Source organism: Pseudophryne corroboree, unplaced genomic scaffold (genome assembly GCF_028390025.1).
Source record: "Pseudophryne corroboree isolate aPseCor3 unplaced genomic scaffold, aPseCor3.hap2 scaffold_475, whole genome shotgun sequence".
In the NCBI taxonomy this organism is placed as follows: domain Eukaryota; kingdom Metazoa; phylum Chordata; class Amphibia; order Anura; family Myobatrachidae; genus Pseudophryne; species Pseudophryne corroboree.
Genome location: NW_026970087.1, coordinates 310260 through 333626, shown reverse-complemented (window position 1 = coordinate 333626; position 23367 = coordinate 310260). Strand labels below are relative to the sequence as shown.

Sequence of the window (23367 nt, the reverse complement as noted above, 5' to 3'; positions counted from 1 at the left end):
CCTAGTTTGCTGTCTGTTTCCACTTCTCTTTTCTTCAACCGCTCCCTTCTATACCCTTGTGCACTATCCTGACTTCTCCTCCCGTCTGCTTACTTTGTGCCTTCCAATGCACAATGCAAACTACAGGTAGTGCTGCAGGGCCCACACCCTTTTACTTGCCTTACAGAGCAGCTCTGGAGCTGTTACAGTGCCCAGCTGCTGCAAGAAATCAGCTTGAATGCTTCAGGGGATGGGGCATGGCCAACATGAGCCCCACACCAAAGGAGGGTGGAGGTGTTTAATGCGAACTAGGGGTCATCCAAGCACCGCAAAAGGCCGCCATGCCCTGCACGCCCCTTTTCTCTTTTCAAATGCAGATGAGGGTTGAAGCCAACTTTGACCCACTGCTTGGATGACATCACCGTATGCAAATCCGTCTTCTGCAGAACTTCCCCCAGGAATGCTTGCACTAGTTGTTGCATTTGGTTTGTTGTTTGGGGGTGCTTCAGTATTAGGCAGCCTTCTGCCCTCCCATGTTCATCTGAAAATATGTGTTCTCCCTGCAGTTGTTGTCCCCAGATGAGAGTTCCCTTGTGCTGCCTCAGTTGAATCTCCTTTACTTGACAGAGATGTGCATGAGCAGCGGCCCTCCCCAGCCCTATTCCAAATCATACTTATTTTGCATAGGAGATACCATGGTCATGAAGATTGTTCTCCCAGGGTGAGGTTCATTCATTGCATTTTGGGTATGCTGACCCCTGTGATTTCCCCAAATGTGGGAAACTTGACTGCATTATTTGTGGTAGTGGGGGACTGTGTTTGTGCTTTCCTCTGGTCAGCTCTGGTAAAAGTCAGATTTCTTTGTCTCAGATTTTCCTCTAGCCTTGTTCTTCTTTCGAGAGTTCCATTGTGCTGCCTCAGTTGGATCTCCTTCACTTGACAGGGGGGTACCCGAGCAGCGACCCTCCCCAGCTCTAGCCCAACTCCTACTTACCTGCCAGGTGAGATACTATGATCATGAAGGTGCTTCTCCCAGGGCAAGGCTCACCCATTGCACTCTGGGTGTGCTGCCCCTGCGATTTCCCCAAATGTGGGAAACTTGACTGCATAATTTGTGTTTCCCCTGGTCGGCTCTCGTATAATTCAGATCTATTTGTCTCAGGTCTCTCTCCAGCCTAGTTTGCTGTCTGTTTCCACTTCTCTTTTCTTCAGCCGCTCCCTTCTATACCCTTGTGCACTATCCTGACTTCTCCTCCCGTCTGCTTACTTTGTGCCTTCCAATGCACAATGCAAACTACAGGTAGTGCTGCAGGGCCCACACCCTTTTACTTGCCTTACAGAGCAGCTCTGGAGCTGTTACAGTGCCCAGCTGCTGCAAGAAATCAGCTTGAATGCTTCAGGGGATGGGGCATGGCCAACATGAGCCCCACACCAAAGGAGGGGGGAGGTGTTTAATGCGAACTAGGGGTCATCCAAGCACTGCAAAAGGCCACCATGCCCTGCATGCCCCTTTTCTCTTTTCATATGCAGATGAGGGTTCCAGTCAACTTTGGCCCACTGCTTGGATAACATCACCGTATGCAAATCCGTCTGCTGCAGACCTTCCCCCAGGAGTGCTTGTACTAGTTGTTGCATATGGTTTGATATTTGATGGTGCTTCAGTATTAGGCAGCCTTCCGCCCTCCCATGTTCATCTGAAAAGATGTGGTCTCCCTGCAGTTGTTGTCCCCAGATGAGAGTTCACTTGTGCTGCCTCAGTTGAATCTCCTTTACTTGACAGAGATGTGCCTGAGCAGCTGCCCTCACCAGCCCTATCCCAAATCATACTTATTTTGCATAGGAGATACCATGGTCATGAAGATTGTTCTCCCAGGGTGAGGTTCATTCATTGCATTCTGGGCATGCTGACCCCTGTGATTTTCCCAAATGTGGGAAACTCGACTGCATTATTTGTGGTAGTGGGGGACTGTGTTTGTGCTTTCCTCTGGTCAGCTCTGGTAAAAGTCAGATTTCTTTGTCTCAGATCTTCCTCTAGCCTTGTTCTTCTTTCGAGAGTTCCCTTGTGCTGCCTCAGTTGGATCTCTTTCACTTGACAGGGGGGTGCCCGAACAGCGACCCTCCCCAGCTCTAGCCCAACTCCTACTTACCTGCCAGGTGAGATACTATGATCATGAAGGTGCTTCTCCCAGGGCAAGGCTCACCCATTGCACTCTGGGTGTGCTGCCCCTGCGATTTCCCCAAATGTGGGAAACTTGACTGCATAATTTGTGTTTCCCCTGGTCGGCTCTCGTATAATTCAGATCTCTTTGTCTCAGGTCTCTCTCCAGCCTAGTTTGCTGTCTGTTTCCACTTCTCTTTTCTTCAACCGCTCCCTTCTATACCCTTGTGCACTATCCTGACTTCTCCTCCCGTCTGCTTACTTTGTGCCTTCCAATGCACAATGCAAACTACAGGTAGTGCTGCAGGGCCCACACCCTTTTACTTGCCTTACAGAGCAGCTCTGGAGCTGTTACAGTGCCCAGCTGCTGCAAGAAATCAGCTTGAATGCTTCAGGGGATGGGGCATGGCCAACATGAGCCCCACACCAAAGGAGGGTGGAGGTGTTTAATGCGAACTAGGGGTCATCCAAGCACCGCAAAAGGCCGCCATGCCCTGCACGCCCCTTTTCTCTTTTCAAATGCAGATGAGGGTTGAAGCCAACTTTGACCCACTGCTTGGATGACATCACCGTATGCAAATCCGTCTTCTGCAGAACTTCCCCCAGGAATGCTTGCACTAGTTGTTGCATTTGGTTTGTTGTTTGGGGGTGCTTCAGTATTAGGCAGCCTTCTGCCCTCCCATGTTCATCTGAAAATATGTGTTCTCCCTGCAGTTGTTGTCCCCAGATGAGAGTTCCCTTGTGCTGCCTCAGTTGAATCTCCTTTACTTGACAGAGATGTGCATGAGCAGCGGCCCTCCCCAGCCCTATTCCAAATCATACTTATTTTGCATAGGAGATACCATGGTCATGAAGATTGTTCTCCCAGGGTGAGGTTCATTCATTGCATTTTGGGTATGCTGACCCCTGTGATTTCCCCAAATGTGGGAAACTTGACTGCATTATTTGTGGTAGTGGGGGACTGTGTTTGTGCTTTCCTCTGGTCAGCTCTGGTAAAAGTCAGATTTCTTTGTCTCAGATTTTCCTCTAGCCTTGTTCTTCTTTCGAGAGTTCCATTGTGCTGCCTCAGTTGGATCTCCTTCACTTGACAGGGGGGTACCCGAGCAGCGACCCTCCCCAGCTCTAGCCCAACTCCTACTTACCTGCCAGGTGAGATACTATGATCATGAAGGTGCTTCTCCCAGGGCAAGGCTCACCCATTGCACTCTGGGTGTGCTGCCCCTGCGATTTCCCCAAATGTGGGAAACTTGACTGCATAATTTGTGTTTCCCCTGGTCGGCTCTCGTATAATTCAGATCTATTTGTCTCAGGTCTCTCTCCAGCCTAGTTTGCTGTCTGTTTCCACTTCTCTTTTCTTCAGCCGCTCCCTTCTATACCCTTGTGCACTATCCTGACTTCTCCTCCCGTCTGCTTACTTTGTGCCTTCCAATGCACAATGCAAACTACAGGTAGTGCTGCAGGGCCCACACCCTTTTACTTGCCTTACAGAGCAGCTCTGGAGCTGTTACAGTGCCCAGCTGCTGCAAGAAATCAGCTTGAATGCTTCAGGGGATGGGGCATGGCCAACATGAGCCCCACACCAAAGGAGGGGGGAGGTGTTTAATGCGAACTAGGGGTCATCCAAGCACTGCAAAAGGCCGCCATGCCCTGCATGCCCCTTTTCTCTTTTCATATGCAGATGAGGGTTCCAGTCAACTTTGGCCCACTGCTTGGATAACATCACCGTATGCAAATCCGTCTGCTGCAGACCTTCCCCCAGGAGTGCTTGTACTAGTTGTTGCATATGGTTTGATATTTGATGGTGCTTCAGTATTAGGCAGCCTTCCGCCCTCCCATGTTCATCTGAAAAGATGTGGTCTCCCTGCAGTTGTTGTCCCCAGATGAGAGTTCACTTGTGCTGCCTCAGTTGAATCTCCTTTACTTGACAGAGATGTGCCTGAGCAGCTGCCCTCACCAGCCCTATCCCAAATCATACTTATTTTGCATAGGAGATACCATGGTCATGAAGATTGTTCTCCCAGGGTGAGGTTCATTCATTGCATTCTGGGTATGCTGACCCCTGTGATTTTCCCAAATGTGGGAAACTCGACTGCATTATTTGTGGTAGTGGGGGACTGTGTTTGTGCTTTCCTCTGGTCAGCTCTGGTAAAAGTCAGATTTCTTTGTCTCAGATCTTCCTCTAGCCTTGTTCTTCTTTCGAGAGTTCCCTGGTGCTGCCTCAGTTGGATCTCCTTCACTTCACAGGGGGGAACCCGAGCAGCGACCCTCCCCAGCTCTAGCCCAACTCCTACTTACCTGCCAGGTGAGATACTATGATCATGAAGGTGCTTCTCCCAGGGCAAGGCTCAACCATTGCACTCTGGGTGTGCTGCTCCTGCGATTTCCCCAAATGTGGGAAACTTGACTGCATAATTTGTGTTTCCCCTCGTCGGCTCTCGTATAATTCAGATCTCTTTGTCTCAGGTCTCTCTCCAGCCTAGTTTGCTGTCTGTTTCCACTTCTCTTTTCTTCAGCCGCTCCCTTCTATACCCTTGTGCACTATCCTGACTTCTCCTCCCGTCTGCTTACTTTGTGCCTTCCAATGCACAATGCAAACTACAGGTAGTGCTGCAGGGCCCACACCCTTTTACTTGCCTTACAGAGCAGCTCTGGAGCTGTTACAGTGCCCAGCTGCTGCAAGAAATCAGCTTGAATGCTTCAGGGGCTGGGGCATAGCCAACATGAGCCCCACACCAAAGGAGGGTGGAGGTGTTTAATGCAAACTAGGGGTCAGCCAAGCGCCGCAAAAGGCCACCATGCCCTGCACGCCCCTTTTCTCTTTTCATATGCAGACGAGGGTTGAAGCCAACTTTGACCCACTGCTTGGATGACATCACCATATGCAAATCCATCTGCGGCAGGCCTTCCCCCAGGAATGCTTGCACTAGTTGTTGCATTTGGTTTGTTGTTTGGGGGTGCTTCAGTATTAGGCAGCCTTCTGCCCTCCCATGTTCATCTTCAGGGGATGGGGCATGGCCAACATGAGCCCCACACCAAAGGAGGGTGGAGGTGTTTAATGCGAACTAGGGGTCATCCAAGCACCGCAAAAGGCCGCCATGCCCTGCACGCCCCTTTTCTCTTTTCATATGCAGATGAGGGTTGAAGCCAACTTTGACCCACTGCTTGGATGACATCACCGTATGCAAATCCGTCTTCTGCAGAACTTCACTTGACAGGGGGGTGCCCGAGCAGCGACCCTCCCCATCTCTAGCCCAACTCCTACTTACCTGCCAGGTGAGATACTATGATCAGGAAGGTGCTTCTCCCAGGGCAAGGCTCACCCATTGCACTCTGGGTGTGCTGCTCCTACGATTTCCCCAAATGTGGGACACTTGACTGCATAATTTGTGTTTCCTCTAGTCGGCTACTCGTATAATTCAGATCTCTTTGTCTCAGGTCTCTCTCCAGCCTAGTTTGCTGTCTGTTTCCACTTCTCTTTTCTTGAGCCGCTGCCTTCTATGCCCTTGTGCACTCTCCTGACTTCTCCTGTCTGCTTACTTTGTGCCTTCCAACGCACAATGCAAACTACAGGTAGTGCTGCAGGGCCCACACCCTTTTACTTGCCTTTCAGAGCAGCTCTGGAGCTGTTACAGTGCCCAGCTGCTGCAAGAAATCAGCTTGAATGCTTCAGGGGCTGGGGCATAGCCAACATGAGCCCCACACCGACGGAGGGTGGAGGTGTTTAATGCGAACTAAGGGTCATCCAAGCGCCGCAAAAGGCCGCCATGCCCTGCATACCCCTTTTCTCTTTTCATATGCAGATGAGGGTTCCAGCCAACTTTGGCCCACTGCTTGGATGACATCACCGTATGCAAATCCGTCTTCTGCAGACCTTCCCCCAGGAATGCTTGTACTAGTTGTTGCATTTGGTTTGTTGTTTGGGGTGCTTCAGTATTAGGCAGCCTTCAGCTCTCCCATGTTCATCTGAAAATATGTGTTCTCCCTGCAGTTGTTGTCCCCAGATGAGAGTACCCTTGTGCTGCCTCAGTTGAATCTCCTTTACTTGAAAGAGATGTGCCTGAGCAGCGGCCCTCCCCAGCCCTATCCCAAATCATACTTATTTTGCATAGGAGATACCATGGTCATGAAGATTGTTCTCCCAGGGTGAGGTTCATTCATTGCATTCTGGGTATGCTGACCCCTGTGATTTCCCCAAATGTGGGAAACTCGACTGCATTATTTGTGGTAGTGGGGGACTGTGTTTGTGCTTTCCTCTGGTCAGCTCTGGTAAAAGTCAGATTTCTTTGTCTCAGATCTTCCTCTAGCCTTGTTCTTTTTTTGAGAGTTTCCTTGTGCTGCCTCAGTTGGATCTCCTTCACTTGACAGGGGGGTGCCCGAGCAGCGACCCTCCCCAGCTCAAGCCCAACTCCTACTTACCTGCCAAGTGAGATACTATGATCAGGAAGGTGCTTCTACCAGGGCAAGGCTCACCCATTGCACTCTGGGTGTGCTGCTCCTACGATTTCCCCAAATGTGGGACACTTGACTGCATAATTTGTGTTTCCTCTGGTCGGCTACTCGTATAATTCAGATCTCTTTGTCTCAGGTCTCTCTCCAGCCTAGTTTGCTGTCTGTTTCCACTTCTCTTTTCTTGAGCCCCTGCCTTCTATGCCCTTGTGCACTCTCCTGACTTCTCCTGTCTGCTTACTTTGTGCCTTCCAACGCACAATGCAAACTACAGGTAGTGCTGCAGGGCCAACACCCTTTTACTTGCCTTACAGAGCAGCTCTGGAGCTGTTACAGTGCCCAGCTGCTGCAAGAAATCAGCTTGAATGCTTCAGGGGCTGGGGCATAGCCAACATGAGCAGCAAGATGCAGCACTGGACTATTAGTAATGTACTGTTGTATGCTGAGCACCACAATGCAGCACAAGACAATGAGCAGTGATACTGAGCACTGATGAGGATACTACTGAGAACTGACACTGAGCAGGAGAGACACACTACTAGTATTACTGAGCAGCAATAAGTAACCACTGATACTGGGCACTGATATTGAGATTTCCACTGAGAGAACATAGCCACGTCCTCTCCGCTCTCTCTTCAATGCACGAGTAAAAATGGCGGCAACGCGCAGCTCTTTATATGGAATCCGAATCTCGCGAGAATCCGACAGCGGGATGATGACATTTTCCCTTGTTCAGGTTTTCCGAGTCAGGCGGGAACAACCGAGCCTGCCACGGACCAGTGTAAACCACGTGGAGTTCGTCGGGAATTCGGTTCTCGGAGAACCGAACCCGCTCCTCTATATATACTATATTACTATGTTACTGTAGTATACAGAACACCACAATGCAATGAGCAGTGATAGTGAGCACTGATGAGGATACTAGAACTGACACTGAGCAGCAAGATGCAGCACTGGACTATTAGTAATGTACTGTAGTATGCTGAGCACCACAATGCAGCACAAGACAATGAGCAGTGATACTGAGCACTGATGAGGATACTACTGAGAACTGACACTGAGCAGGAGAGACACACTACTAGTATTACTGAGCAGCAATAAGTAACCACTGATACTGAGCACTGATATTGAGATTTCCACTGAGAGAACACTGCCACGTCCTCTCCGCTCTCTCTTCAATGCACGAGTAAAAATGGCAGCAACGCGCAGCTCTTTATATGGAATCCGAATCTCGCAAGAATCCGACAGCGGGATGATGACATTTTCCCTTGTTCAGGTTTTCCGAGTCAGGCGGGAACAACCGAGCCTGCCTCGGACCAGTGTAAACCACGTGGAGTTCGTGGGGAATTCGGTTCTCGGAGAACCGAACCCGCTCCTCTCTACCTTATACCCATCAATTTTTTTATTTTCAATCTAAGCCCCTGCAGTTTTCTGTAAGCATCTGCTTCGCTATGATGATCAACAAGTCACAAGGGCAAACACTCAGGGCTTGAGGCGTAGATCTTAGGACCAGCTGCTACAAGCATGGCAGAGGTGTCACTATCACTGGTGACACCCAGAAAGGTGGCGAGGGAGATTGTAATGCAGTGCGCGCAGATAAACAGCGCAATGGTAAAAAGGAGGCATGGTTTCATAGGTAGGGGCGTGGCCTGGTGGCCTGAATCTACATTTTGTTGCTCCGGGTGTCCCGGGGGTTGGGGGCTGCACCCGGGGACTAGTGTGTGAGCTGTGCTGGCTCCTGCACAGTGACAGGGCATGGCCACCCAGCATGACGCCTCCCTTCTTGACCATGCTGTAATTGCAGTCGCACTGCAGTTCAGCGTGATCATAAAAAATGGTGTAGGCTCCTGCTGGTGCAGGCTGTAGAGAAAAGCTGCTGTGACCACGCCCCCTGTGTCTCCTCCGTTGCAGACCCCATTTTGAAGCCTTGCCCCCGGACTAAGAGAAAAGTATGCCCTTGCGCACTATCCTGACTTCTCCTCCCGTCTGCTTAATTTGTGCCTTCCAACGCACAATGCGAACAACAGGTGGTGCTGCAGGGCCCACACCCTTTTACTTGCCTTACAGAACAGCTCTGGAGCTGTTACAGTGCCCAGCTGCTGCAAGAAATCAGCTTGAATGCTTCAGGGGATGGGGCATGGCCAACATGAGCCCCACACCAAAGGAGGGTGGGGGTGTTTAATGCGAACTAGGGGTCATCCAAGCACTGCAAAAGGCCGCCATGCCCTGCATGCCCCTTTTCTCTTTTCATATGCAGATGAGGGTTCCAGTCAACTTTGGCCCACTGCTTGGATAACATCACCGTATGCAAATCCGTCTGCTGCAGACCTTCCCCAAGGAGTGCTTGTACTAGTTGTTGCATATGGTTTGATATTTGATGGTGCTTCAGTATTAGGCAGCCTTCCGCCCTCCCATGTTCATCTGAAAAGATGTGGTCTCCCTGCAGTTGTTGTCCCCAGATGAGAGTTCCCTTGTGCTGCCTCAGTTGAATCTCCTTTACTTGACAGAGATGTGCCTGAGCAGCGGCCCTCACCAGCCCTATCCCAAATCATACTTATTTTGCATAGGAGATACCATGGTCATGAAGATTGTTCTCCCAGGGTGAGGTTCATTCATTGCATTCTGGGTATGCTGACCCCTGTGATTTTCCCAAATGTGGGAAACTCGACTGCATTATTTGTGGTAGTGGGGGACTGTGTTTGTGCTTTCCTCTGGTCAGCTCTGGTAAAAGTCAGATTTCTTTGTCTCAGATCTTCCTCTAGCCTTGTTCTTCTTTCGAGAGTTCCCTTGTGCTGCCTCAGTTGGATCTCTTTCACTTGACAGGGGGGTGCCCGAACAGCGACCCTCCCCAGCTCTAGCCCAACTCCTACTTACCTGCCAGGTGAGATACTATGATCATGAAGGTGCTTCTCCCAGGGCAAGGCTCACCCATTGCACTCTGGGTGTGCTGCCCCTGCGATTTCCCCAAATGTGGGAAACTTGACTGCATAATTTGTGTTTCCCCTGGTCGGCTCTCGTATAATTCAGATCTCTTTGTCTCAGGTCTCTCTCCAGCCTAGTTTGCTGTCTGTTTCCACTTCTCTTTTCTTCAACCGCTCCCTTCTATACCCTTGTGCACTATCCTGACTTCTCCTCCCGTCTGCTTACTTTGTGCCTTCCAATGCACAATGCAAACTACAGGTAGTGCTGCAGGGCCCACACCCTTTTACTTGCCTTACAGAGCAGCTCTGGAGCTGTTACAGTGCCCAGCTGCTGCAAGAAATCAGCTTGAATGCTTCAGGGGATGGGGCATGGCCAACATGAGCCCCACACCAAAGGAGGGTGGAGGTGTTTAATGCGAACTAGGGGTCATCCAAGCACCGCAAAAGGCCGCCATGCCCTGCACGCCCCTTTTCTCTTTTCATATGCAGATGAGGGTTGAAGCCAACTTTGACCCACTGCTTGGATGACATCACCGTATGCAAATCCGTCTTCTGCAGAACTTCCCCCAGGAATGCTTGCACTAGTTGTTGCATTTGGTTTGTTGTTTGGGGGTGCTTCAGTATTAGGCAGCCTTCTGCCCTCCCATGTTCATCTGAAAATATGTGTTCTCCCTGCAGTTGTTGTCCCCAGATGAGAGTTCCCTTGTGCTGCCTCAGTTGAATCTCCTTTACTTGACAGAGATGTGCATGAGCAGCGGCCCTCCCCAGCCCTATTCCAAATCATACTTATTTTGCATAGGAGATACCATGGTCATGAAGATTGTTCTCCCAGGGTGAGGTTCATTCATTGCATTTTGGGTATGCTGACCCCTGTGATTTCCCCAAATGTGGGAAACTTGACTGCATTATTTGTGGTAGTGGGGGACTGTGTTTGTGCTTTCCTCTGGTCAGCTCTGGTAAAAGTCAGATTTCTTTGTCTCAGATTTTCCTCTAGCCTTGTTCTTCTTTCGAGAGTTCCATTGTGCTGCCTCAGTTGGATCTCCTTCACTTGACAGGGGGGTACCCGAGCAGCGACCCTCCCCAGCTCTAGCCCAACTCCTACTTACCTGCCAGGTGAGATACTATGATCATGAAGGTGCTTCTCCCAGGGCAAGGCTCACCCATTGCACTCTGGGTGTGCTGCCCCTGCGATTTCCCCAAATGTGGGAAACTTGACTGCATAATTTGTGTTTCCCCTGGTCGGCTCTCGTATAATTCAGATCTATTTGTCTCAGGTCTCTCTCCAGCCTAGTTTGCTGTCTGTTTCCACTTCTCTTTTCTTCAGCCGCTCCCTTCTATACCCTTGTGCACTATCCTGACTTCTCCTCCCGTCTGCTTACTTTGTGCCTTCCAATGCACAATGCAAACTACAGGTAGTGCTGCAGGGCCCACACCCTTTTACTTGCCTTACAGAGCAGCTCTGGAGCTGTTACAGTGCCCAGCTGCTGCAAGAAATCAGCTTGAATGCTTCAGGGGATGGGGCATGGCCAACATGAGCCCCACACCAAAGGAGGGGGGAGGTGTTTAATGCGAACTAGGGGTCATCCAAGCACTGCGAAAGGCCGCCATGCCCTGCATGCCCCTTTTCTCTTTTCATATGCAGATGAGGGTTCCAGTCAACTTTGGCCCACTGCTTGGATAACATCACCGTATGCAAATCCGTCTGCTGCAGACCTTCCCCCAGGAGTGCTTGTACTAGTTGTTGCATATGGTTTGATATTTGATGGTGCTTCAGTATTAGGCAGCCTTCCGCCCTCCCATGTTCATCTGAAAAGATGTGGTCTCCCTGCAGTTGTTGTCCCCAGATGAGAGTTCACTTGTGCTGCCTCAGTTGAATCTCCTTTACTTGACAGAGATGTGCCTGAGCAGCTGCCCTCACCAGCCCTATCCCAAATCATACTTATTTTGCATAGGAGATACCATGGTCATGAAGATTGTTCTCCCAGGGTGAGGTTCATTCATTGCATTCTGGGTATGCTGACCCCTGTGATTTTCCCAAATGTGGGAAACTCGACTGCATTATTTGTGGTAGTGGGGGACTGTGTTTGTGCTTTCCTCTGGTCAGCTCTGGTAAAAGTCAGATTTCTTTGTCTCAGATCTTCCTCTAGCCTTGTTCTTCTTTCGAGAGTTCCCTGGTGCTGCCTCAGTTGGATCTCCTTCACTTCACAGGGGGGAACCCGAGCAGCGACCCTCCCCAGCTCTAGCCCAACTCCTACTTACCTGCCAGGTGAGATACTATGATCATGAAGGTGCTTCTCCCAGGGCAAGGCTCAACCATTGCACTCTGGGTGTGCTGCTCCTGCGATTTCCCCAAATGTGGGAAACTTGACTGCATAATTTGTGTTTCCCCTCGTCGGCTCTCGTATAATTCAGATCTCTTTGTCTCAGGTCTCTCTCCAGCCTAGTTTGCTGTCTGTTTCCACTTCTCTTTTCTTCAGCCGCTCCCTTCTATACCCTTGTGCACTATCCTGACTTCTCCTCCCGTCTGCTTACTTTGTGCCTTCCAATGCACAATGCAAACTACAGGTAGTGCTGCAGGGCCCACACCCTTTTACTTGCCTTACAGAGCAGCTCTGGAGCTGTTACAGTGCCCAGCTGCTGCAAGAAATCAGCTTGAATGCTTCAGGGGCTGGGGCATAGCCAACATGAGCCCCACACCAAAGGAGGGTGGAGGTGTTTAATGCAAACTAGGGGTCAGCCAAGCGCCGCAAAAGGCCACCATGCCCTGCACGCCCCTTTTCTCTTTTCATATGCAGACGAGGGTTGAAGCCAACTTTGACCCACTGCTTGGATGACATCACCATATGCAAATCCATCTGCGGCAGGCCTTCCCCCAGGAATGCTTGCACTAGTTGTTGCATTTGGTTTGTTGTTTGGGGGTGCTTCAGTATTAGGCAGCCTTCTGCCCTCCCATGTTCATCTGAAAATATATGTTCTCCCTGCAGTTGTTGTCCCAAGATGAGAGTTCCCTAGTGCTGCCTCAGTTGAATCTCCTTTACTTGACAGAGATGTGCATGAGCAGCGGCCCTCCCCAGCCCTATTCCAAATCATACTTATTTTGCATAGGAGATACCATGGTCATGAAGATTTTTCTCCCAGGGTGAGGTTCATTCATTGCATTTTGGGTATGCTGACCCCTGTGATTTCCCCAAATGTGGGAAACTTGACTGCATTATTTGTGGTAGTGGGAGACTGTGTTTGTGCTTTCCTCTGGTCAGCTCTGGTAAAAGTCAGATTTCTTTGTCTCAGATTTTCCTTTAGCCTTGTTCTTTTTTCGAGAGTTCCCTTGTGCTGCCTCAGTTGGATCTCCTTCACTTTACAGGGGGGTACCCGAGCAGCGACCCTCCCCAGCTCTAGCCCAACTCCTACTTACCTGCCAGGTGAGATACTATGATCATGAAGGTGCTTCTCCCAGGGCAAGGCTCACCCATTGTACTCTGGGTGTGCTGCTCCTGCGATTTCCCCAAATGTGGGAAACTTGACTGCATAATTTGTGTTTCCCCTGGTCGGCTCTCGTATAATTCAGATCTCTTTGTCTCAGGTCTCTCTCCAGCCTAGTTTGCTGTCTGTTTCCACTTCTCTTTTCTTCAGCCGCTCCCTTTTATACCCTTGTGCACTATCCTGACTTCTCCTCCCGTCTGCTTACTTTGTGCCTTCCAATGCACAATGCAAACTACAGGTAGTGCTGCAGGGCCCACACCCTTTTACTTGCCTTACAGAGCAGCTCTGGAGCTGTTACAGTGCCCAGCTGCTGCAAGAAATCAGCTTGAATGCTTCAGGGGATGGGGCATGGCCAACATGAGCCCCACACCAAAGGAGGGTGGAGGTGTTTAATGCGAACTAGGGGTCATCCAAGCACCGCAAAAGGCCGCCATGCCCTGCACGCCCCTTTTCTCTTTTCATATGCAGATGAGGGTTGAAGCCAACTTTGACCCACTGCTTGGATGACATCACCGTATGCAAATCCGTCTTCTGCAGAACTTCCCCCAGGAATGCTTGCACTAGTTGTTGCATTTGGTTTGTTGTTTGGGGGTGCTTCAGTATTAGGCAGCCTTCTGCCCTCCCATGTTCATCTGAAAATATGTGTTCTCCCTGCAGTTGTTGTCCCCAGATGAGAGTTCCCTTGTGCTGCCTCAGTTGAATCTCCTTTACTTGACAGAGATGTGCCTGAGCAGCGGCCCTCCCCAGCTCTATCCCAAATCATACTTATTTTGCATAGGAGATACCATGGTCATGAAGATTATTCTCCCAGGGTGAGGTTCATTCATTGCATTATGGGTATGCTGACCCCTGTGATTTCCCCAAATGTGGGAAACTCGACTGCTTTATTTGTGGTAGTGGGGGACTGTGTTTGTGTTTTCCTCTGGTCAGCTCTGGTAAAAGTCAGATTTCTTTGTTCAGATCTTCCTCTAGCCTTGTTCTTCTTTCGAGAGTTCCCTTGTGCTGCCTCAGTTGGATCTCCTTCACTTGACAGGGGGGTGCCCAAGCAGAGACCCTCCCCAGCTCTAGCCCAACTCCTACTTACCTGCCAGGTGAGATACTATGATCATGAAGGTGCTTCTCCCAGGGCAAGGCTCACCCATTGCACTCTGGGTGTGCTGCCCCTGCGATTTCCCCAAATGTGGGAAACTTGACTGCATAATTTGTGTTTCCCCTGGTCGGCTCTCGTGTAATTCAGATCTCTTTGTCTCAGGTCTCTCTCCAACCTAGTTTGCTGTCTGTTTCCACTTCTCTTTTCTTCAGCCGCTCCCTTCTATACCCTTGTGCACTATCCTGACTTCTCCTCCCGTCTGCTTACTTTGTGCCTTCCAATGCACAATGCAAACTACAGGTAGTGCTGCAGGGCCCACACCCTTTTACTTGCCTTACAGAGCAGCTCTGGAGATGTTACAGTGCCCAGCTGCTGCAAGAAATCAGCTTGAATGCTTCAGGGGATGGGGCATGGCCAACATGAGCCCCACACCAAAGGAGGGTGGAGGTGTTTAATGCGAACTAGGGGTCATCCAAGCACCGCAAAAGGCCGCCATGCCCTGCACGCTCCTTTTCTCTTTTCATATGCAGATGAGGGTTGAAGCCAACTTTGACCCACTGCTTGGATGACATCACCGTATGCAAATCCGTCTTCTGCAGAACTTCCCCCAGGAATGCTTGCACTAGTTGTTGCATTTGGTTTGTTGTTTGGGGGTGCTTCAGTATTAGGCAGCCTTCTGCCCTCCCATGTTCATCTGAAAATATGTGTTCTCCCTGCAGTTGTTGTCCCCAGATGAGAGTTCCCTTGTGCTGCCTCAGTTGAATCTCCTTTACTTGACAGAGATGTGCATGAGCAGCGGCCCTCCCCAGCCCTATTCCAAATCATACTTATTTTGCATAGGAGATACCATGGTCATGAAGATTGTTCTCCCAGGGTGAGGTTCATTCATTGCATTTTGGGTATGCTGACCCCTGTGATTTCCCCAAATGTGGGAAACTTGACTGCATTATTTGTGGTAGTGGGGGACTGTGTTTGTGCTTTCCTCTGGTCAGCTCTGGTAAAAGTCAGATTTCTTTGTCTCAGATTTTCCTCTAGCCTTGTTCTTCTTTCGAGAGTTCCCTTGTGCTGCCTCAGTTGGATCTCCTTCAGTTTACAGGGGGGTACCCGAGCAGCGATCCTCCCCAGCTCTAGCCCAACTCCTACTTACCTGCCAGGTGAGATACTATGATCATGAAGGTGCTTCTCCCAGGGCAAGGCTCACCCATTGCACTCTAGGTGTGCTGCTCCTGCGATTTCCCCAAATGTGGGAAACTTGACTGCATAATTTGTGTTTCCCCTGGTCGGCTCTCGTATAATTCAGATCTCTTTGTCTCAGGTCTCTCTCCAGCCTAGTTTGCTGTCTGTTTCCACTTCTCTTTTCTTGAGCCGCTCCCTTCTATGCCCTTGCGCACTATCCTGACTTCTCCTCCTGTCTGCTTACTTTGTGCCTTCCAACGCACAATGCGAACTACAGGTAGTGCTGCAGGGCCCACACCCTTTTACTTGCCTTACAGAGCAGCTCTGGAGCTGTTACAGTGCCCAGCTGCTGCAAGAAATCAGCTTGAATGCTTCAGGGGCTGGGGCATAGCCAACATGAGCCCCACACCAAAGGAGGGTGGAGGTGTTTAATGCAAACTAGGGGTCAGCCAAGTGCCGCAAAAGGCCACCATGCCCTGCACGCCCCTTTTCTCTTTTCATATGCAGACGAGGGTTGAAGCCAACTTTGACCCACTGCTTGGATGACATCACCATATGCAAATCCATCTGCGGCAGGCCTTCCCCCAGGAATGCTTGCACTAGTTGTTGCATTTGGTTTGTTGTTTGGGGGTGCTTCAGTATTAGGCAGCTTTCTGCCCTCCCATGTTCATCTGAAAATATATGTTCTCCCTGCAGTTGTTGTCCCCAGATGAGAGTTCCCTTGTGCTGCCTCAGTTGAATCTCCTTTACTTGACAGAGATGTGCATGAGCAGCGGCCCTCCCCAGCCCTATTCCAAATCATACTTATTTTGCATAGGAGATACCATGGTCATGAAGATTTTTCTCCCAGGGTGAGGTTCATTCATTGCATTTTGGGTATGCTGACCCCTGTGATTTCCCCAAATGTGGGAAACTCAACTGCATTATTTGTGGTAGTGGGGGACTGTGTTTGTGCTTTCCTCTGGTCAGCTCTAGTAAAAGTCAGATTTCTTTGTCTCACATTTTCCTCTAGCCTTGTTCTTCTTTCGAGAGTTCCCTTGTGCTGCCTTTGTTGGATCTCCTTCACTTTACAGGGGGGTACCCGAGCAGCGACCCTCCCCAGCTCTAGCCCAACTCCTACTTACCTGCCAGGTGAGATACTATGATCATTAAGGTGCTTCTCCCAGGGCAAGGCTCACCCATTGTACTCTGGGTGTGCTGCTCCTGCGATTTCCCCAAATGTGGGAAACTTGACTGCATAATTTGTGTTTCCCCTCGTCGGCTCTCGTATAATTCAGATCTCTTTGTCTCAGGTCTCTCTCCAGCCTAGTTTGCTGTCTGTTTCCACTTCTCTTTTCTTCAGCCGCTCCCTTCTATACCCTTGTGCACTATCCTGACTTCTCCTCCCGTCTGCTTACTTTGTGCCTTCCAATGCACAATGCAAACTACAGGTAGTGCTGCAGGGCCCACACCCTTTTACTTGCCTTACAGAGCAGCTCTGGAGCTGTTACAGTGCCCAGCTGCTGCAAGAAATCTGCTTGAATGCTTCAGGGGATGGGACATGGCCAACATGAGCCCCACACCAAAGGAGGGTGGAGCAGAAGGCTGACTAATACTGAAGCACCCCCAAACAACAAACCAAATGCAACAACTAGTGCAAGCATTCCTGGGGGAAGGCCTGCCGCAGATGGATTTGCATATGGTGATGTCATCCAAGCAGTGGGTCAAAGTTGGCTTCAACCCTCGTCTGCATATGAAAACAGAAAAGGGGCGTGCAGGGCATGGTGGCCTTTTGCGGCGCTTGACCGACCCCTAGTTTGCATTAAACACCTCCACCCTCCTTCGGTGTGGGGCTCATGTTGGCTATGCCCCAGCCCCTGAAGCATTCAAGCTGATTTCTTGCAGCAGCTGGGCACTGTAACAGCTCCAGAGCTGCTCTGTAAGGCAAGTAAAAGGGTGTGGGCCCTGCAGCACTACCTGTAGTTTGCATTGTGCATTGGAAGGCACAAAGTAAGCAGACGGGAGGAGAAGTCAGGATAGTGCACAAGGGTATAGAAGGGAGCGGCTGAAGAAAAGAGAAGTGGAAACAGACAGCAAACTAGGCTGGAGAGAGACAAAGAGATCTGAATTATACGAGAGCCGACCAGGGGAAACACAAATTATGCAGTCAAGTTTCCCACATTTGGGGAAATCGCAGGAGCAGCACACCCAGAGTGCAATGGGTGAGCCTTGCCCTGGGAGAAGCACCTTCATGATCATAGTATCTCACCTGGCAGGTAAGTAGGAGTTGGGCTAGAGCTGGGGAGGGTCGCTGCTCGGGTACCCCCCTGTCAAGTGAAGGAGATCCAACTGAGGCAGCACAAGGGAACTCTCGAAAGAAGAACAAGGCAAGAGGAAAATCTGAGACAAAGAAATCTGACTTTTACCAGAGCTGACCAGAGGAAAGCACAAACACAGTCCCCCACTACCACAAATAATGCAGTTGAGTTTCCCACATTTGGGGAAATCACAGGGGTCAGCATACCCAAAATGCAATGAATGAACCTCACCCTGGGAGAACAATCTTCATGACCATGGTATCTCCTATGCAAAATAAGTATGATTTGGAATAGGGCTGGGGAGGGCCGCTGCTCTGGCACATCTCTGTCAAGTAAAGGAGATTCAACTGAGGCAGCACAAGGGAACTCTCATCTGGGGACAACAACTGCAGGGAGAACACATATTTTCAGATGAACATGGGAGGGCAGAAGGCTGCCTAATACTGAAGCACCCCCAAACAACAAACCAAATGCAACAACTAGTGCAAGCATTCCTGGGGGAAGTTCTGCAGAAGACGGATTTGCATACGGTGATGTCATACAAGCAGTGGGTCAAAGTTGGCTTCAACCCTCATCTGCATATGAAAAGAGAAAAGGGGCGTGCAGGGCATGGCGGCCTTTTGCGGTGCTTGGATGACCCCTAGTTCGCATTAAACACCTCCACCCTCCTTTGGTGTGGGGCTCATGTTGGCCATGCCCCATCCCCTGAAGCATTCAAGCAGATTTCTTGCAGCAGCTGGGCACTGTAACAGCTCCAGAGCTGCTCTGTAAGGCAAGTAAAAGGGTGTGGGCCCTGCAGCACTACCTGTAGTTTGCATTGTGCATTGGAAGGCACAAAGTAAGCAGACGGGAGGAGAAGTCAGGATAGTGCACAAGGGTATAGAAGGGAGCGGCTGAAGAAAAGAGAAGTGGAAACAGACAGCAAACTAGGCTGGAGAGAGACCTGAGACAAAGAGATCTGAATTATACGAGAGCCGACCAGGGGAAACACAAATTATGCAGTCAAGTTTCCCACATTTGGGGAAATCGCAGGGGCAGCACACCCAGAGTGCAATGGGTGAGCCTTGCCCTGGGAGAAGCACCTTCATGATCATAGTATCTCACCTGGCAGGTAAGTAGGAGTTGGGCTAGAGCTGGGGAGGGTCTCTGCTCGGGCACCCCCCTGTCAAGTGAAGGAGATCCAACTGAGGCAGCACAAGGGAACTCTCAAAAGAAGAACAAGGCTCTGAAACAAAGAAATCTGACTTTTACCAGAGCTGACCAGAGGAAAACACAAACACAGTCCCCCACTACCACAAATAAAGCAGTCGAGTTTCCCACATTTGGGGAAATCACAGGGGTCAGCATACCCAGAATGCAATGAATGAACCTCACCCTGGGAGAATAATCTTCATGACCATGGTATCTCCTATGCAAAATAAGTATGATTTGGGATAGAGCTGGGGAGGGCCGCTGCTCAGGCACATCTCTGTCAAGTTAAGGAGATTCAACTGAGGCAGCACAAGGGAACTCTCATCTAGGGACAACAACTGCAGGGAGAACACATATTTTCAGATGAACATGGGAGGGCAGACGGCTGCCTAATACTGAAGCACCCCCAAACAACAAACCAAATGCAACAACTAGTGCAAGCATTCCTGGGGGAAGGCCTGCCGCAGATGGATTTGCATATGGTGATGTCATCCAAGCAGTGGGTCAAAGTTGGCTTCAACCCTCGTCTGCATATGAAAACAGAAAAGGGGCGTGCAGGGCATGGTGGCCTTTTCCTGCGCTTGTCTGACCCCTAGTTTGCATTAAACACCTCCACCCTTCTTCGGTGTGGGGCTCATGTTGGCTATGCCCCAGCCCCTGAAGCATTCAAGCTGATTTCTTGCAGCAGCTTGGCACTGCAACAGCTCCAGAGCTGCTCTGTAAGGCAAGTAAAAGGGTGTGGGCCCTGCAGCACTACCTGTAGTTTGCATTGTGCATTGGAAGGCACAAAGTAAGCAGACGGGAGGAGAAGTCAGGATAGTGCACAAGGGTATAGAAGGGAGCGGCTGAAGAAAAGAGAAGTGGAAACAGACAGCAAACTAGGCTGGAGAGAGACCTGAGACAAAGAGATCTGAATTATACGAGAGCCGACCAGGGGAAACACAAATTATGCAGTCAAGTTTCCCACATTTGGGGAAATCGCAGGAGCAGCACACCCAGAGTACAATGGGTGAGCCTTGCCCTGGGAGAAGCACCTTCATGATCATAGTATCTCACCTGGCAGGTAAGTAGGAGTTGGGCTAGAGCTGGGGAGGGTCGCTGCTCGGGTACCCCCCTGTAAAGTGAAGGAGATCCAACTGAGGCAGCACAAGGGAACTCTCGAAAGAAGAACAAGGCTAAAGGAAAATCTGAGACAAAGAAATCTGACTTTTACCAGAGCTGACCAGAGGAAAGCACAAACACAGTCTCCCACTACCACAAATAATGCAGTCAAGTTTCCCACATTTGGGGAAATCACAGGGGTCAGCATACCCAAAATGCAATGAATGAACCTCACCCTGGGAGAAAAATCTTCATGACCATGGTATCTCCTATGCAAAATAAGTATGATTTGGAATAGGGCTGGGGAGGGCCGCTGCTCATGCACATCTCTGTCAAGTAAAGGAGATTCAACTGAGGCAGCACAAGGGAACTCTCATCTTGGGACAACAACTGCAGGGAGAACATATATTTTCAGATGAACATGGGAGGGCAGAAGGCTGCCTAATACTGAAGCACCCCCAAACAACAAACCAAATGCAACAACTAGTGCAAGCATTCCTGGGGGAAGGCCTGCCGCAGATGGATTTGCATATGGTGATGTCATCCAAGCAGTGGGTCAAAGTTGGCTTCAACCCTCGTCTGCATATGAAAAGAGAAAAGGGGCGTGCAGGGCATGGTGGCCTTTTGCGGCGCTTGGCTGACCCCTAGTTTGCATTAAACACCTCCACCCTCCTTTGGTGTGGGGCTCATGTTGGCTATGCCCCAGCCCCTGAAGCATTCAAGCTGATTTCTTGCAGCAGCTGGGCACTGTAACAGCTCCAGAGCTGCTCTGTAAGGCAAGTAAAAGGGTCTGGGCCCTGCAGCACTACCTGTAGATCGCATTGTGCGTTGGAAGGCACAAAGTAAGCAGACAGGAGGAGAAGTCAGGATAGTGCGCAAGGGCATAGAAGGGAGCGGCTCAAGAAAAGAGAAGTGGAAACAGACAGCAAACTAGGCTGGAGAGAGACCTGAGACAAAGAGATCTGAATTATACGAGAGCCGACCAGGGGAAACACAAATTATGCAGTCAAGTTTCCCACATTTGGGGAAATCGCAGGGGCAGCACACCCAGAGTGCAATGGGTGAGCCTTGCCCTGGGAGAAGCACCTTCATGATCATAGTATCTCACCTGGCAGGTAAGTAGGAGTTGGGCTAGAGCTGGGGAGGGTCGCTGTTCGGGCACCCCCCTGTCAAGTGAAAGAGATCCAACTGAGGCAGCACAAGGGAACTCTCGAAAGAAGAACAAGGCTAGAGGAAGATCTGAGACAAAGAAATCTGACTTTTTCCAGAGCTGACCAGAGGAAAGCACAAACACAGTCCCCCACTACCACAAATAATGCAGTCGAGTTTCCCACATTTGGGGAAATCACAGGGGTCAGCATACCCAGAATGCAATGAATGAACCTCACCTTGGGAGAACAATCTTCATGACCATGGTATCGCCTATGCAAAATAAGTATGATTTGGGATAGGGCTGGGGAGGGCCGCTGCTCAGGCACATCTCTGTCAAGTAAAGGAGATTCAACTGAGGCAGCACAAGGGAACTCTCATCTGGGGACAACAACTGCAGGGAGAACACATATTTTCAGATGAACATGTGAGGGCAGAAGGCTGCCTAATACTGAAGCACCCCCAAACAACAAACCAAATGCAACAACTAGTGCAAGCATTCCTGGGGGAAGGCCTGCAGCAGATGGATTTGCATATGGTGATGTCATCCAAGCAGTGGGTCAAAGTTGGCTTCAACCCTCGTCTGCATATGAAAAGAGAAAAGGGGCGTGCAGGGCATGGCGGCCTTTTGCAGCGCTTGGATGACCCCTAGTTCGCATTACACACCTCCACCCTCCTTCGGTGTGGGGCTCATGTTGGCTATGCCCCAGCCCCTGAAGCATTCAAGCTGATTTCTTGCAGCAGCTGGGCACTGTAACTGCTCCAGAGCTACTCTGTAAAGCAAGTAAAAGGGTGTGGGCCCTGCAGCACTACCTGTAGTTCGCATTGTGCGTTGGAAGGCACGAAGTAAGCAGACGGGAGAAGTCAGGATAGTGCGCAAGGGCATAGAAGGGAGCGGCTCAAGAAAAGAGAAGTGGAAACAGACAGCAAACTAGGCTGGAGAGAGACCTGAGACAAAGAGATCTGAATTATACGAGAGCCGACGAGGGGAAACACAAATTATGCAGTCACGTTTCCCACATTTGGGGAAATCGCAGGAGCAGCACACCCAGAGTGCAATGGTTGAGCCTTGCCCTGGGAGAAGCACCTTCATGATCATAGTATCTCACCTGGCAGGTAAGTAGGAGTTGGGCTAGAGCTGGGGAGGGTCGCTGCTCGGGTTCCCCCCTGTGAAGTGAAGGAGATCCAACTGAGGCAGCACCAGGGAACTCTCAAAAGAAGAACAAGGCTAGAGGAAGATCTGAGACAAAGAAATCTGACTTTTACCAGAGCTGACCAGAGGAAAGCACAAACACAGTCTCCCACTACCACAAATAATGCAGTCAAGTTTCCCACATTTGGGGAAATCACAGGGGTCAGCATACCCAAAATGCAATGAATGAACCTCACCCTGGGAGAAAAATCTTCATGACCATGGTATCTCCTATGCAAAATAAGTATGATTTGGAATAGGGCTGGGGAGGGCCGCTGCTCATGCACATCTCTGTCAAGTAAAGGAGATTCAACTGAGGCAGCACAAGGGAACTCTCATCTTGGGACAACAACTGCAGGGAGAACATATATTTTCAGATGAACATGGGAGGGCAGAGGACTGCCTAATACTGAAGCACCCCCAAACAACAAACCAAATGCAACAACTAGTGCAAGCATTCCTGGGGGAAGGCCTGCCGCAGATGGATTTGCATATGGTGATGTCATCCAAGCAGTGGGTCAAAGTTGGCTTCAACCCTCGTCTGCATATGAAAAGAGAAAAGGGGCGTGCAGGGCATGGTGGCCTTTTGCGGCGCTTGGCTGACCCCTAGTTTGCATTAAACACCTCCACCCTCCTTTGGTGTGGGGCTCATGTTGGCTATGCCCCAGCCCCTGAAGCATTCAAGCTGATTTCTTGCAGCAGCTGGGCACTGTAACAGCTCCAGAGCTGCTCTGTAAGGCAAGTAAAAGGGTGTGGGCCCTGCAGCACTACCTGTAGTTCGCATTGTGCGTTGGAAGGCACAAAGTAAGCAGACAGGAGGAGAAGTCAGGATAGTGCGCAAGGGCATAGAAGTAAGCGGCTCAAGAAAAGAGAAGTGGAAACAGACAGCAAACTAGGCTGGAGAGAGATCTGAGACAAAGAGATCTGAATTATACGAGAGCCGACCAGGGGAAACACAAATTATACAGTCAAGTTTCCCACATTTGGGGAAATCGCAGGAGCAGCACACCCAGAGTGCAATGGGTTAGCCTTGCCCTGGGAGAAGCACCTTCATGATCATAGTATCTCACCTGGCAGGTAAGTAGGAGTTGGGCTAGAGCTGGGGAGGGTCGCTGCTAGGGTACCCCCCTGTAAAGTGAAGGAGATCCAATTAAGGCAGCACAAGGGAACTCTCGAAAGAAGAACAA

The 23367-nt window shown here is 50.2% G+C and overlaps 32 non-coding genes and 4 pseudogenes across 32 annotated transcripts; 25 read left to right on the top strand and 11 right to left on the bottom strand.

Moving 5' to 3' along the window:
* The first annotated feature begins 649 nt into the window (after positions 1-649).
* LOC135028154 (U1 spliceosomal RNA) lies at positions 650-813 on the top strand. The gene has a single exon (XR_010224506.1). It is a non-coding gene; the product is annotated as a U1 spliceosomal RNA (small nuclear RNA).
* A 152-nt stretch (positions 814-965) lies between these two features.
* LOC135028274 (U1 spliceosomal RNA) lies at positions 966-1128 on the top strand. Its single transcript, XR_010224623.1, has one exon. It is a non-coding gene; the product is annotated as a U1 spliceosomal RNA (small nuclear RNA).
* Positions 1129-1802: 674 nt separating this feature from the next.
* LOC135028165 (U1 spliceosomal RNA) lies at positions 1803-1966 on the top strand. The gene has a single exon (XR_010224516.1). It is a non-coding gene; the product is annotated as a U1 spliceosomal RNA (small nuclear RNA).
* A 152-nt stretch (positions 1967-2118) lies between these two features.
* Positions 2119-2281, top strand: LOC135028258 (U1 spliceosomal RNA). Its single transcript, XR_010224608.1, has one exon. It is a non-coding gene; the product is annotated as a U1 spliceosomal RNA (small nuclear RNA).
* A 674-nt stretch (positions 2282-2955) lies between these two features.
* On the top strand, positions 2956-3119 carry LOC135028153 (U1 spliceosomal RNA). The gene has a single exon (XR_010224505.1). It is a non-coding gene; the product is annotated as a U1 spliceosomal RNA (small nuclear RNA).
* A 152-nt stretch (positions 3120-3271) lies between these two features.
* Positions 3272-3434, top strand: LOC135028272 (U1 spliceosomal RNA). Its single transcript, XR_010224622.1, has one exon. It is a non-coding gene; the product is annotated as a U1 spliceosomal RNA (small nuclear RNA).
* Positions 3435-4108: 674 nt separating this feature from the next.
* On the top strand, positions 4109-4272 carry LOC135028395 (U1 spliceosomal RNA). Its single transcript, XR_010224707.1, has one exon. It is a non-coding gene; the product is annotated as a U1 spliceosomal RNA (small nuclear RNA).
* Positions 4273-4424: 152 nt separating this feature from the next.
* LOC135028344 (U1 spliceosomal RNA) lies at positions 4425-4560 on the top strand (annotated as a pseudogene).
* An 835-nt stretch (positions 4561-5395) lies between these two features.
* Positions 5396-5559, top strand: LOC135028334 (U1 spliceosomal RNA). The gene has a single exon (XR_010224677.1). It is a non-coding gene; the product is annotated as a U1 spliceosomal RNA (small nuclear RNA).
* A 670-nt stretch (positions 5560-6229) lies between these two features.
* LOC135028242 (U1 spliceosomal RNA) lies at positions 6230-6393 on the top strand. Its single transcript, XR_010224591.1, has one exon. It is a non-coding gene; the product is annotated as a U1 spliceosomal RNA (small nuclear RNA).
* Positions 6394-6545: 152 nt separating this feature from the next.
* On the top strand, positions 6546-6709 carry LOC135028376 (U1 spliceosomal RNA). Its single transcript, XR_010224697.1, has one exon. It is a non-coding gene; the product is annotated as a U1 spliceosomal RNA (small nuclear RNA).
* A 2424-nt stretch (positions 6710-9133) lies between these two features.
* On the top strand, positions 9134-9297 carry LOC135028384 (U1 spliceosomal RNA). The gene has a single exon (XR_010224703.1). It is a non-coding gene; the product is annotated as a U1 spliceosomal RNA (small nuclear RNA).
* A 152-nt stretch (positions 9298-9449) lies between these two features.
* On the top strand, positions 9450-9612 carry LOC135028257 (U1 spliceosomal RNA). Its single transcript, XR_010224607.1, has one exon. It is a non-coding gene; the product is annotated as a U1 spliceosomal RNA (small nuclear RNA).
* Positions 9613-10286: 674 nt separating this feature from the next.
* LOC135028152 (U1 spliceosomal RNA) lies at positions 10287-10450 on the top strand. Its single transcript, XR_010224504.1, has one exon. It is a non-coding gene; the product is annotated as a U1 spliceosomal RNA (small nuclear RNA).
* Positions 10451-10602: 152 nt separating this feature from the next.
* LOC135028271 (U1 spliceosomal RNA) lies at positions 10603-10765 on the top strand. The gene has a single exon (XR_010224621.1). It is a non-coding gene; the product is annotated as a U1 spliceosomal RNA (small nuclear RNA).
* A 674-nt stretch (positions 10766-11439) lies between these two features.
* Positions 11440-11603, top strand: LOC135028371 (U1 spliceosomal RNA). Its single transcript, XR_010224693.1, has one exon. It is a non-coding gene; the product is annotated as a U1 spliceosomal RNA (small nuclear RNA).
* Positions 11604-11755: 152 nt separating this feature from the next.
* Positions 11756-11891, top strand: LOC135028343 (U1 spliceosomal RNA; annotated as a pseudogene).
* Positions 11892-12592: 701 nt separating this feature from the next.
* LOC135028215 (U1 spliceosomal RNA) lies at positions 12593-12756 on the top strand. The gene has a single exon (XR_010224565.1). It is a non-coding gene; the product is annotated as a U1 spliceosomal RNA (small nuclear RNA).
* Positions 12757-12908: 152 nt separating this feature from the next.
* Positions 12909-13071, top strand: LOC135028302 (U1 spliceosomal RNA). Its single transcript, XR_010224650.1, has one exon. It is a non-coding gene; the product is annotated as a U1 spliceosomal RNA (small nuclear RNA).
* A 674-nt stretch (positions 13072-13745) lies between these two features.
* Positions 13746-13909, top strand: LOC135028195 (U1 spliceosomal RNA). The gene has a single exon (XR_010224544.1). It is a non-coding gene; the product is annotated as a U1 spliceosomal RNA (small nuclear RNA).
* Positions 13910-14060: 151 nt separating this feature from the next.
* On the top strand, positions 14061-14223 carry LOC135028233 (U1 spliceosomal RNA). Its single transcript, XR_010224582.1, has one exon. It is a non-coding gene; the product is annotated as a U1 spliceosomal RNA (small nuclear RNA).
* Positions 14224-14897: 674 nt separating this feature from the next.
* LOC135028151 (U1 spliceosomal RNA) lies at positions 14898-15061 on the top strand. Its single transcript, XR_010224503.1, has one exon. It is a non-coding gene; the product is annotated as a U1 spliceosomal RNA (small nuclear RNA).
* A 152-nt stretch (positions 15062-15213) lies between these two features.
* LOC135028359 (U1 spliceosomal RNA) lies at positions 15214-15376 on the top strand. Its single transcript, XR_010224687.1, has one exon. It is a non-coding gene; the product is annotated as a U1 spliceosomal RNA (small nuclear RNA).
* Positions 15377-16050: 674 nt separating this feature from the next.
* LOC135028430 (U1 spliceosomal RNA) lies at positions 16051-16214 on the top strand. The gene has a single exon (XR_010224740.1). It is a non-coding gene; the product is annotated as a U1 spliceosomal RNA (small nuclear RNA).
* Positions 16215-16366: 152 nt separating this feature from the next.
* On the top strand, positions 16367-16502 carry LOC135028351 (U1 spliceosomal RNA; annotated as a pseudogene).
* Positions 16503-17350: 848 nt separating this feature from the next.
* Positions 17351-17513, bottom strand: LOC135028277 (U1 spliceosomal RNA). Its single transcript, XR_010224626.1, has one exon. It is a non-coding gene; the product is annotated as a U1 spliceosomal RNA (small nuclear RNA).
* Positions 17514-17665: 152 nt separating this feature from the next.
* LOC135028150 (U1 spliceosomal RNA) lies at positions 17666-17829 on the bottom strand. Its single transcript, XR_010224502.1, has one exon. It is a non-coding gene; the product is annotated as a U1 spliceosomal RNA (small nuclear RNA).
* Positions 17830-18503: 674 nt separating this feature from the next.
* LOC135028256 (U1 spliceosomal RNA) lies at positions 18504-18666 on the bottom strand. Its single transcript, XR_010224605.1, has one exon. It is a non-coding gene; the product is annotated as a U1 spliceosomal RNA (small nuclear RNA).
* A 142-nt stretch (positions 18667-18808) lies between these two features.
* LOC135028190 (U1 spliceosomal RNA) lies at positions 18809-18972 on the bottom strand. Its single transcript, XR_010224540.1, has one exon. It is a non-coding gene; the product is annotated as a U1 spliceosomal RNA (small nuclear RNA).
* Positions 18973-19646: 674 nt separating this feature from the next.
* LOC135028300 (U1 spliceosomal RNA) lies at positions 19647-19809 on the bottom strand. The gene has a single exon (XR_010224648.1). It is a non-coding gene; the product is annotated as a U1 spliceosomal RNA (small nuclear RNA).
* A 152-nt stretch (positions 19810-19961) lies between these two features.
* Positions 19962-20125, bottom strand: LOC135028214 (U1 spliceosomal RNA). Its single transcript, XR_010224564.1, has one exon. It is a non-coding gene; the product is annotated as a U1 spliceosomal RNA (small nuclear RNA).
* Positions 20126-20799: 674 nt separating this feature from the next.
* On the bottom strand, positions 20800-20962 carry LOC135028255 (U1 spliceosomal RNA). The gene has a single exon (XR_010224604.1). It is a non-coding gene; the product is annotated as a U1 spliceosomal RNA (small nuclear RNA).
* Positions 20963-21114: 152 nt separating this feature from the next.
* On the bottom strand, positions 21115-21278 carry LOC135028199 (U1 spliceosomal RNA). Its single transcript, XR_010224548.1, has one exon. It is a non-coding gene; the product is annotated as a U1 spliceosomal RNA (small nuclear RNA).
* A 698-nt stretch (positions 21279-21976) lies between these two features.
* Positions 21977-22112, bottom strand: LOC135028370 (U1 spliceosomal RNA; annotated as a pseudogene).
* A 152-nt stretch (positions 22113-22264) lies between these two features.
* LOC135028213 (U1 spliceosomal RNA) lies at positions 22265-22428 on the bottom strand. The gene has a single exon (XR_010224563.1). It is a non-coding gene; the product is annotated as a U1 spliceosomal RNA (small nuclear RNA).
* Positions 22429-23102: 674 nt separating this feature from the next.
* LOC135028326 (U1 spliceosomal RNA) lies at positions 23103-23265 on the bottom strand. Its single transcript, XR_010224669.1, has one exon. It is a non-coding gene; the product is annotated as a U1 spliceosomal RNA (small nuclear RNA).
* Between the last annotated feature and the right edge of the window lie 102 nt (positions 23266-23367).